The sequence below is a fragment of the Lepeophtheirus salmonis genome, chromosome 4 (genome assembly GCF_016086655.4).
Source record: "Lepeophtheirus salmonis chromosome 4, UVic_Lsal_1.4, whole genome shotgun sequence".
Taxonomy (NCBI): Eukaryota; Metazoa; Arthropoda; class Copepoda; order Siphonostomatoida; family Caligidae; genus Lepeophtheirus; species Lepeophtheirus salmonis.
This window is the reverse complement of record NC_052134.2, coordinates 11,157,271-11,170,453: the sequence shown is the minus strand read 5'-3', so window position 1 is coordinate 11,170,453 and position 13,183 is coordinate 11,157,271. Positions and strand designations below refer to the sequence as shown.

Genomic DNA, 13,183 nt, shown 5'->3' with positions numbered 1-13,183 from the left:
CTCCTAGGACCAGCATGAGTGCTCTAAAGCACAACTTTAGATGAGTTTCTTTTGCAAGGATCCATGCTACGTTCTGACAGAAGCCATGAAGCTCAAGATGTACAAGAAATTCCTCACATGGATAAAAGAAAATGCGTCAATTGTGAATTTTTTTTTCGGAAAAGAAGATTTTCACAGTTGATCAATTCCACAACTTCTGGCTTGTAGAAACAAAAGAACAGGTCCAAGGGCTTTGCCACGTCAAATATCCACCTCAAACAATGGTCCTCGGCGTTGTCGTCTCTGATGGAAATAGGAAGTGTCCGTTCTTTTTCAAGATTGGACAGAAAATCAGCCAGGAGGCCTACTATAAGGTGCTTAGGTACATCATGTTGCAATGGCTGAAGACCATAGGGTCTATCCGTAGGGTGACTACTTGTGAACTCAGGACGGCGCCCCTCTCACACACCCGCCAAGTGCCAAAAGTTATCTACAAATAATATGACTCGATTATGATCCAAAGAGATATGACCCTTTCCTCAGTAGATTTGACCCCACTTGACTTTTCTTTATGGGGCACTTTGGAAAAGGAAACAACCATAACCTCACTTTCAAATGTTTACCACTAAAGTCAATTTCCCTTTGTTTTTCAATCAATACGTTTACATTTCATGAGTTTATTCGAGATAACTCTTTCACTTAGAGATGAACAAAAACTCCCGAGGATAAATTGCCTGGAAACGGAGAGTTTTTAAATTACATATTTGTAAAAGAATAAAAAACTGTGGTTTTTTTACATAGTTCCGATATCCGTATATAAACTTTTTATCAAGAAATAGCAGTTTCTTTTCGGAGTCATACATTTATGACGTCCAGATCACCTCACCTGGTTAATGTTTGATATTACCTTTACTTAAATGGGTCCTTGTATTTTAGAATTAATAACGCACCAATTTTATTAAATGGATTTTTTTTTCTTACAGCTTTTTGTACTCATCAGGAGACCCTTTTACTCAGTTCCACTTCGTCTGAGTTTTTATGTTTCTTTCTTGTTTTGTTTTTTGAAGTTGGGATAAGCTGGATAATAAACCTCAATCAATTTTTTATACTGTGCTTCAAGGGGCCTCCGCAGGATTATATTTTGGGGGTGCAGCTTGGTGGCTTAAAATTTCCTAGAAATTCCTTTAAAAAATTAATACTTAAAAAAAATATATTTCCATGAGGGAGAGGGCTAAATCCCCTGTAGACGCCCCTCGCTTCCTTATTCATATATGCTCTTTTGAAATAGAATCTGGTGCAGAAGTAAATGTAGAATTGCTTGTAATGTAAAAAAATAATCTTTGAATTCTTCATTATTAAGTTTTCCTAGATTTCATGCACCAGGGATTCCCACATAGAAAAATAGTATGCAATTGTAAATGAAATGTATTAGTTATCTTGAAGAACATTGATATACTTCATATTGTAAAGGTTTTGTGGATCAGTGATTAGGAAATTATTTTTTAAGTTACTGGATTTAAGTATTTTGTAAAATTGAAGTTACTATTTAAATATTGAAATGATGTGCTAATGTAATTTTATACCTATCCTAAGCACACTTTTTTAATGGGTTCGTGCAGGAGTAAAAAAGAGGTTGTAGTTTGACACATTTTTTCTTTTTAATTTTATATGATTTTTTTTTTTTTTTTTTTTGGTATGTTCCCTATTTAGATCAAAAAACATTTAAGGGTTGATTTATTAGTGCAAGTAATAGATAATACTTTTAAAATATAGGAGTAAGTGTGAAATGTCAAAAAAATATCTATCCCGTCAGCTCAAATGGAAAATTGTATTCTACAGGTAATAATTTTCCATTACTATCATCAAATAATCCTTACTAAACTTTTGGAAGTATTACAAATTGCAATTTAAGTAGTCTACATTGATTTAAAAAATGAAGAAAAAGAGAAATTTATTGTGGATTAAGGATTATTCTTAATGGCATTATAATTAGCTCAACAGTGTAAGATTAAATATTACGCACGGGGTAAATTTTGGGAATTTTTTTTTTTTACATTGGAGTCGTTTCAAAATCGGACTTTACCATAGATCCTTAACTGAAAAACTATTTATTGATTCATTTTCCATACATATCAAATTATTCTTTATTGTTATTACCAATTTTATAACAAATAACTTTTTATTTTCACGTCTACTTACTTATATATTTACGAGTTACATAAATACAAAATATTGAATGATCTTTTCTCGAATTTGGGTGCCAAAAAAAGTTATATGACTATTATTCAATCTGCATATTTCAAGAAAGCTTAAGGATTTTATGATATAAATATTTAATAAAAATATATTTAAAATAGTATAGGAGATACACAAGAAGAGTTCCCTATAGATACTGCTGTGGGGGATACCAAGGCAAGACAAAGTTGCCATACCTGTCCAGATGATTAAGGGTAAATATGACATATTTCATCTAAAATTATTATTTTTGTAAGCAGTTGCTCTATTTGTATCTCGTTCAAGGTATCCTAGTTTCAAAAAGAGACAAAAAACTACCGTAATTTTCTTACAAAAAATTATTATGATTTATACCTTAATACATAGCAAATTACATGTGACTCTTTTACACCGAGGGGACACCAATGTCCAATAAATTCAATATTGGTTAGTTTACGAATATTTTTTGTTTGATAACTAAGTTGTTGAATTTTATTTAAAAACTGATAATGATTCATCAAAATTGATTTTTGAATATAGGATTCCCTTATGAAGGGCATCCTTTTTCAATTTAAAAAAACTTACTTTAAACCTTAATTATTTAAAAAAATAATCTGTTAATCAAAAATATGTTTGCTTATTTTTAACTACGTAAATATTTTAAACATTGTTTAGTTTTAATATAAGGATATGAAGGTAGTCCATTGAAATCGCAACACTTACTAGTTCAATTATTAATTAAGGTTGAGTGCATGAAATAATTCATATTTCGATATACAGGGTAGACAAAGTAAATCCCAAATAACTTTAACGGCTAATTATGAGTACTGCAGAGGTGATGTGATAAATATTTAATACATGTTACAAGCAAAATATCTTAGCTCTCGAATTTAATAACAGATATTTTGGATATGTCGTTGTTCAAGCATGGAAATAGTCACGATAATTTCTATCATCAAAGCTTACCGCGCGGGACACCCTGCATAGGAGATAATTTCCTTTTTTAAATATCCCAAATCAACAGTTTATGACATGATTAAGACCTTTGATCAGGAGGAAAAGACTGAAAGAGCCGCTCATTTAACAAGATCTTTTTAAATCCAAACTAAAATGTTCATAACTGGCTTGAACCGATCAATTAATAATCATCCAGACTCACCAATTGCCAGGCTGGCCAAGGACTCCAACGTAATCAAAGAGATCATCAAAAATGCCCTCAGGATTGACATGCATTTCTTGTCTAGGGTCAGAACCTCAAAGCATATGCTAACAGAGCAAAATAAGCCGGACAGAATGAGCAAAGGCAAGAATCTTATTAATTATTAACCAAATAAAGAGCAAAGGTGGTTACGTGCGGGGTTTTTTTTGGAGAAGAAAATCTTCACCATGGACTCCAAGCAGACTCGTAAAAAAGATGGATGGACCTGTCCGGACCTTCAGAGGTCAACCCAGTCATGAAAACAAAGAATCTACCCACGGTTATGGTCTTGGTGGTTATCAGGATAGAGGGATAAGTTATGCCCCCACTTCTTCCAAAAGGACCAGAAGATGACCAAGGAGGTCTACAAGGACATTCTCAAGGATATTGTGATCCCATGGATGAATGAAGTCACTGATGCGACCCCATATATATTCCAGAAAGACTCATGACCTGCCCATAAGGCCAATATTGTCCAAGAGATCTTAGAACAAAATGTGCCAGATCTTTGACCTCCATTTTATTGGCCAGCCAACAGCCCGGACCTAAATCACTGTGGGTTTTACCTGTTTGGCAGGGTAAAAAAGATCACTTGCTAGAATAATTATGGCTCAGTTGAAGCCTTGAATGCCTTCATCGTCAATACAATGAAGGAAATGCATCTGTACGAGGTAGTAAAGACATGCAAGGCATTCAGGTTCTGTGTACAGATCGTGATCGAAAACAAAGGCTTTCATTATAAAGGATCCTTTTAAATTTAATGTGGCTTTGAAATTTATAAAAAAATTATTTTTATATCTCTTATACAAGTCTCATACTTGGCCGTTAAAGTTATCCCGGATTTATCTTATCCACCCTGTATAGTATAAACAATTAGTTATAAAACAAACACACCTAAGCTCTCTACTTTATGTGCAATTAGAGAAAATAACACGTGAATATATTCGACGAATTTTTGTTCCTGTCTTTTAAACAGTTGGGCATCAATAAGACCACTATCTACGCTGTCAGCAAGTCCGAATCAACGGAGAGGGAAGGTTATGTCAAAAAGACCAAACTGGACCCGGATGAGTTAAAGAAAACAGTCTAAATCAATCTTCTCAAGTATATGAGGCCCATGTAAGATATCTCGGAGCACCATTTGGTCCAGAGAGATAACAAAAAATTGATTGGAAAAATCCCAGTTAGGGTGGAGAGGCCACTTTTGACACCAGGAATAAAAGAAACCCATTTGGAAGACTATTTTCAATGAGGTTGAATTAGTCTTCTTAACACTTTTTTGACACTTTTGGTACACCTACAGCCCTGATACCAACCTTCTTGACTATACCTTGTGGATACCTTTCAAGCATAAAACCTACTGTGTATGTCATCTAATTACTGAAGCCCTCAAAGCAACTTTCAGCGAACACTGAGAAACCACGTCAAGGCACAACATCCACAGATGGTACCAGGCCTTCCGCCGCTGCCTGGAAGCTCAGACACATATCTATGTATAATATTAATTTTGCTGAAATTATATTATTAATAAATAAATCATATATTGTTGAATTTTAGCATTAATTGTATTCAGATTTTAAAAGACTATTTGGTATATCAGAAATTATTTATGTTTGAATTATTTTGGACACTGGTGTCCCTCTGAGAGTAAAATGATTTTTTAGTTAATGTACCAACCGGTATATAATAGTTTTTTGAAGTGTTGATGACATTTAAATTCATTCGGTTGAATTAAATATACGTGACAGAAAACAAAGGGAGTTATATATTTTTTCAAATTAATGATGGTCTTACAACAGTTTTACAATAATCCGTGACGTAGTATGTGTATTTAGTAAGAGAAGATAAAAAAAATAAAAAACATGTAATATTTATGGCCTTTGATGTACCTTTATGTTGACTAAATGATAGAAATTCATTATAAAAATATCATTTTCAAAATTAACAATTTCTTATAAGATAACTTCGAAAAATATTTTATTGGTGTTACATGTTTTATACTAAATTACTACAATTTAAATTTCATTTTTTTGTTAATTTGAATAATGTTAGCATATTTTCAAAAGACTTCAAAAAAAAAAGGATAAAAAAAAACTGATATACTTTATGGGCTTGTCACAATGAAGGAGTTAAGTTGACATAATTTATTTGAAAGACTATATCAGGGTCAAATTAACTTTCTTATACACCAAAGTAAGTTGTTGTATCATAGTTAACTTTTTTTGGTAGCTTATCTCATCCCCCAAAATTAGAATTCAATGCCTATAATACACATAATTATATATATGAAATATTGGGATTTATTCATATGTGATGTAAATTTATTCTTTTCTTAATTTATTATTCAAAATTGGACTTATATTAACTCATGACATATGTATTAGGTAGTATTAGCTTGCCATATAATACTATTTTATTTTATTTCCTAAAAATTGTACTCATCCTATCAGGTTTAATTAGTTTAGTTATTAGACAGAAACAATTAACGTATAGTTTGATAATTAATTAATTGATATAGGTATTCATAAATTAATCTTTTACAAAAATATATAAAGTTGCTTTGATGAAATTTCTCAACTTAAACTTTTACAATTAAGTAAAAAACAAATCCTGAAGTAACTTTTAATCTTCTTTCCCTTATACACAAAATTATATTATACAGGGTGAGAAGGCTGTCACTGCCCTCACTTTGGGGTGCTCTCTTGGGCAAACGTAGGGATATAGGCAGCTGATATTCTTTTCTTTTTTATAGCTTGTTTAAGCTTGCACCAGTTGACACAAAAATAGAATATATTGACAAATTCGCTTTCCCAAATATTTGAACCCCTTCTTGGAATCCGCGCTAGGAACAACAACATAACTCAAACTCTAGGTCTCAATTAAACGTTCGGCGAGGTAATTAGAGGCCTCTTAAAGGGGATTTTGAGTCAACAAAAATGCCCCCTTTGAAAAAAAAGTTTCAAATGTATCCCAGACAATTTTGAAGACTTCATCTCGCTGAGCTTTTGCCCAGGCTCGCCAGATCTGAATATGATATAATCTTTTGGTATGAGCAGGATCAAAAATCAAACCAACCGAACCTCTGCAAGCCCAGAGACAAACTTATCAGTGGGATCATGGAGGAAATTAAGAATTTGCTAAGATACATAATGGCAAAGGCCTGCTCGCCCTTTCCACCACGTGTAGAGACTATTATTGAGGCTTAAGATAATTTTATTAAATAAATTAAATCAGAATCAATCAACTTTTCAGAAACTGGCTTTATTTTTTAATTTCTGATTACTGGTTGGAGAGAAAATTGCGTTTGAAAAAAATTACTATTCGTGGCACAGATAGCTGGCACACCCTGTATATTCCTTACCAATTTATTAAATTTTTCCATAGCTTAAACGAATGGAAAACTTTATCTCCCCCAAAAAAAAAAAAAAAAAAAAAAAAACTATATACTTAATGAATGCTAAAAGATCTTACCTCAATTAAAGATTAAAAGCCCTTGTTAACGTCCTTTGAGTGATCAAAAATTTAAAAAAATGAACACTTTGTATGATATAAAAAATATGTTAAATGATTCACAGCTGGCTACGTACTTATTTTACAGGGTACAATATTTCTATGTCGTTAACTTGGTAATGTATAAGAATAAACTGTTTTATTTTTCTTTTACAATAGTTGGGTATTTTTCTTTCTCAAATGCCGTCGTCATTTTGAATTCTGCTCTTTTCCGTGCGATAAAAGGGGGAAATCCCCCCTTGACTCTTTCATTATACTTTCTGCCCTAAAAGAAAATTGATCTTGGGATTCAAATAGACGACAATAATATGAAAGACTCAATCAATGCATAATTAAAGTCCCAAGGAATTGAATATACTTTTTAATGAAGATATTTCAAAAAACAGCATTATGATAGTAAGAAAGTCGTGTTAGGCAGTTAAAGGCTTAAGTCCACCTTTCGATTTAAAATAAATATAAGACGCATAAATTACAATGTAATGTTGAAAAGAATATTATAATTACTCTTACAAAAATAAGTGAGTATCTTATATATGGCGAGACCATTAATAGAACATAAGCGCGTTGATTACTTTATAAAATGGTGGAAATAATTAAAAGAAATAATACTAATTAGATTATAATTTTATTTTAACTTGAATGATTCATCAAAAAATTATTTTGTGGTACATGACCCTTTCAAACATATGAAGAATCTGGGTTGTTTCTTTGAGAGATCCTATTAGGGATCCTCGTCCTATTAGCCAAGAACATTATAGGGCACTGGTACCTAAAAAGGTGTTGGTCCATATTTATAAACTAGGAATGTAGTTCAGTCCAGTTGGGTACCACTTATCAGGCCTTAATGTAGGTTAAATCGATCTCTTGTAACGCCATTAAGGGTGTTTTTTTAATATTATATTATAACGAAAATAGGGATATTTTTTTCTAGGTATGTGCAATCCTTTTAATTCATACCTTATACATCATATTCAAACCATCGACATTTTTAGAAAAAATTTCTAAGACCGGACTGGACGAATAAATAATCTATATGTGCGAAACCACTGGTATTTAGGATTGTAATATCTATTTAGATTACCTAAGGAGCTCATTATTGAGGGTGAAGTCAAGTAACTTTGTTTGTTTAACAATAGAGTTGATGACTAATTTATTCTTTAAAACAAGGAAAAATCTATTTTAAAAAATATGGATAATATGTTTTACTAACAGAGGGCAGTACTGGTGGTCTCTACTTGTAAAGTGAATTTTTATCCTTAACAAATCTTGGTCAAATAATGCGTTTTTTTATATTTAGAAGTGATATGCCCTAAGCAAAACTCGTAAATTCGTATTTGAGTCATATAAAGTGGTTGTAGGACACATTGCCAAAAACCTTATTTCCAGAAGCCACTTTTCCGAAAGTCATTTGGCCGAACAGACACTTTCCCGAATGCCCACTTTGCCGAACAGACACTTTGCCAAATGGCTGTTTGCCGAAAGACCACTTTGCCGAATTTTATAACAAATATATTCGATGATGATTCATCCTCCAATACTATAAAATTATGATTCCCATTCATGTTACTCAAAAATTAAAAGATAATACGTTTAATTATGTGTTACAAATTTCAATAATTAAGTGTTCATTAATTAATAATTCATTGATTCATTTAATTATGAGGATGGTTCAAAAGTTAATATTCACTATTGATTATTATATAAACACAAGACAATAGCATGGATTTCGAATCGTTTACCTTTGTAGAACCTTAAATAAATTAAATAATAAACAAACACTACAGTGATTCGTTCTTAGAGACTTTATATCTTGTAACTGTAATATATGTGTTATCTATTATAATTCAACATGATAGATTATATGTATTTGAAAAGACTCATGGATGGACGAACAAGTATAAGAATTAATATCAGATCAAGGAAGAGTAGATATTTCAGAATTTTACTTCGTTATGATCCAGGATGTTTTGGAAGAAGAGGAGGTTGGCTGTGGAGAAGCAACCCCCTAAGAGGATTTGGGGAGGCACTCAAAGGGTCGGGTCGTAGGAGAGCACAAGGAAAAGAGATACGTAAGCGAGGAAAACTATAAAGCTCAGTACTGTTAGAGCAATCTGGAATCTGAATAGAAAGATGAGAACGACGGTTCTTTGTTTCTTCGTGAACCTTCTTTCTTACAAAAAGAGTACAAAACAGGCTTCATTGCTATTCAAGGGACTTGAATCCTCGGAGTTGTGATTCTAAGACTGTGAATGTATATCTCCATTGGATCTCAAGCTAAATTATGAGAACTATTATAAGTGACTTATAAGTTAAAAACTCTTTCAATAAATTATTGTGTGTATTTCTTTAGTATGATACAATGACATTTGAATATGTAACTTTTTTTCAAATAATTGTCCTTTATGAGTGTTAATTTCCATCTTATTAATTAATTGAATAAATGTACATATATACATACTTAATTACGATAGAAACATCTTTAACAAAAAATACTCGATACTTCTTGTAAATAACTAATTTGGTCTATTGCAGTACGTATGTACTGCAATAGAATATATGTCAATATAATTATTATATTTGGAGCACAGAGTCCCTTAGAAGATCTTGCAACATTAAAAAAACTGGGATGTTGTCGGACATTCAAATGTAGTCCATAAATATTTTATCAATGGATCACCCTGCACATTGTCATTAATCAGACTAGTGTACTACATTTGTTCCTTTTATTGCTGGGGAAACTCTAAAGATCTTAAGTTGTTTAACATCTTAAAGAGTTTACACCTAATATTGAGTACACAAACATTTATGGATCATTTCGAAAAGGAAATAATAAATGCATTCAGTGAAACTTTCCCCAACTTCTAACAACACTGCTTATATTTTTCATATGGCCAAAAAATTTGATCGTCACATTCTAGATATGAACTTAAATGTAAGATATCTAACCGATCTAAATTTAAATAATAAAGTCAAGTACTTCACAGCTTGGAATTTCTCGCAGTCATTGATGTAATTGATAGGTTTATAAAACTCACCGACGAGGATCATATACCGCAAGAGTTTGTTTCTTACTTTGAAACAAATTATATTGGAAGAGTACAAGGTTTCTAGAGAAAACCGACGGTGAGTACAACCATCATTTCCTATTGAAATTTAGAATAATTACGAAAGGTCTCAAGCTATGACGATTCGAACGAATAATAATGTTAAGGGATTTCAGAAAGCTCTAAAAATCTCTGTTAGTAGTATTCATCCCAACATATTGAAAGTAATAGACACACTTAAGAAGGAAGAGAGCTTAGCAAGGAAAAAAAGTGATTTAGATAGGAGTTAAATAATGCCGATATCCAAAAAATATTCAAGTATAAATAGAAGGATATAAAACATTAATTTTAATTATAATCCAGACGAAAAGATGAAATATTTTTAACATGATTACTGCAATTTTTGACAAATAATTAAACATATTATATTTTAATTTTTGAGTAACATGAACGGGAATCATAATTACTAGTACTGCTTGTAATTACTGGGGAGTTATTAGTATTAGAGCATGAATCATAATCAAATATATTTATTATAAAATTCGACAAAGTGGTTACATAATATTCTTATGTTCATTTTATCATACAAATTTTTTAGCTATTTTGTGGCTTTGTTTTGTTTATTTATTTATTGTCTAATTTTATAGAAGGAACGTTTCGTTGAAAATGTATTGATTACTAACGTCATACATAGCAATTTTTTAAAATGTTGGACTTCTGTTTAGGGAATTAATTTGAAACTAGAATGTATATTTATATATATTTTTTTTTATGTCTAACTTCTCTAAATTAATAATGTCTTTAAAAAAAAGTGGTCGTTCGGCAAACTGCCATTCGGCAATGTGTCTGTTCTGCAAAGTGGTCATTCGGCAAAGTGGGTATGCGGTAAAGTGTATTTTTTGGTAAAATGGTTTTCAGAAATAAGGTTTTAGGCAATGAGTACGTACACGATATAAAGTAAATAAAAAAAATGTATAAAAAACTCGACTTGTGTACTAAAAAGCTCGGAACTCGGCAAGACCTCATAGTCTGTCAAAACCTCGGAGCTCGTCAAAACTTGGATAATTTTTTTTTTTAATAATTCTGAAGTGTTTAAAGGATACTTTTGAATCCAAAAATTTGGGTTAAAATTTAATTTATTCATTTTTATGAAGTAACACCTCACTTCATACTTTATCGAAAGGGAGATACGATTACGTTCAAGGATCTAAAATTGAATTCAATGTTTTAATATTCTATTAAATATAATTTTTTTTGAGTAACGAGTTTTTTAGCGAGCAAAAAGTGTCAGAGTAAGTAACAAGTATTCAAGGGAGTAAGGATTATAGCTCGTTATTCCTTGAGTGTTTTTTTTTTGTTTTTTTAGAAACTTGAAAATACTCATACAGCAAAATTCAGATCGCTGCATATGACTAATATTTATGTTATATTTGAGTAGTTTTACTTCATACTCTAGGTATTGGACAAAAAAGTGATAAATGATCAAATTAAATACAATATAATGGTCATTTGGCATAAACAACCACATATTTTTACTATTTTCTTTATACAATTATTGAAAAAATTTTAAAATAATTTTTTTGGAAGAAATTTATATTGTTTAGTCAAAAAAATAGGTACATAACACAAAATAAAATTTTTTTATTTATTTTCACATGAATCATAAATATATTTCGTCCGGGTTTATTGTATAGAAGAATTTAAATCCACCATTTTTTTCAAAGTATAATTTATTGACTTTGTTTTCCATCACTTATATAAAATTCAACTGAATGAATTTAAATGTCATCAACACTTCAAAAGATAATATTCAGAAGAAAACAATTTCATAGAATGAAAAAAAAAATCATTTTACACCCAAAGAAACAACAGTGTCCCGAAAAATTCGAACAAGAATAACTTCTGTTGAATATTCACAGGGGGCTCACATTTTGTTCTTTGAAGGAAATAATGGAATTTATAAGTAATAAGAATATAATTATGTATAAAATTCTGTCATTTTAAAGTATTCTTCTTTTCTTTTCTATTTTTGTAAATTTTCTCACATACTTAAATATTTCAACTTTCGTTTCACCTAATTTCATGAATCTGACATAAAATATATATGTGATATTGTGTGTCAAAAAATAATACTATCGAATTATAGAAACGGGGGAAATGAAGCAGTAACTTCGTTCGAAAAGTACAAATAACTCCTTTGCTGTCTAATAAAGATTGAAAATATTGGCATTACTGAAATCAAAAGAACAGGTTACATCATATAACGTTAGTTATAGCATTCAAATCTGTTTGGTTTTTTTTTTAATCGTTTAAAATATCTATATTTTAAGTCTTGACAATATTTTAAAAATTTTTAAAAAACAAAAATTATAACGGTATAAATTGTGGAATAATGATGATATTCGGTATCTTACTAAATATTCAAAACTTGCTTTTGATGAATTATTATAAGTTATAAAAAGAAAGTTGACATTTAAATTATCAAAAAAAAAACAAAAAAACAGAATTGAAACAAGTTTAGTAACCAATGTTGAAATTATAGGAAACTAGTGTCCCCTAGGTGCAAAAGAGATAAATTAATTGTATATTATTTGGTTTTTAAGTAACTAATAAGCAAATCACCAAAAAGATATTCATGCACTTAAGGAAAATCTTTTACTTATTACATTTTTTTTAAAACCTGAAATAAACATAAGGATTTAAATGGCATGAAAATACCGCCTATTTTCATAAAAACCAACGTCCAACAACTATTTAAAATAAAAATTTAAAAGGCTTGTGAAAATTTAATATCCTTATTCATTGTTTTTTTGTTTTTTCATAACATCTTTTTTGACTAAAATCTTTGTAATCTAAGTATTAATAATAAATTATATTTTTTCACAAAGGACACCCAAAAAAAAATATTTTCTCAACCATTATTAGTTATTTTTAGTCAAGTTATACAAGAACCATATGGTTGCTAGAATTTTTGGGCATTACACACAATATATAAACTATCCTGTCAGGAGAAGCCTTGCAGAAACTATAGGGCAATAGGTATTAATTATTTTTATTTTTCAAAAAATAAATAAATTATTTAATGTTCCTTTTATTGTCAGATAAAGTTTCACAGATTAAGTATAAGTAAATATTATAGTAGTACAACAACTTCATCTGAAGCAGGAGTTGCCTTTGAAGTCTTTATACATAGCTTAAAATAGTATTAAATGCGTGATCCCCCCTAGCAATTTACAGA

The 13,183-nt window shown here is 30.4% G+C and overlaps 1 protein-coding gene across 1 annotated transcript in view; it reads right to left on the bottom strand.

Moving 5' to 3' along the window:
• The window catches only part of LOC121116824 (zwei Ig domain protein zig-8), a 385,771-nt gene extending 378,734 nt beyond the window's left edge, over window positions 1-7,037 (bottom strand). The window contains exon 1 of the mRNA XM_040711120.2: window positions 6,863-7,037. The gene's annotated coding sequence lies outside the window, so the exon portion shown is untranslated. The remainder of the gene's footprint in view (window positions 1-6,862) is intronic.
• Window positions 7,038-13,183: the final 6,146 nt, after the last annotated feature.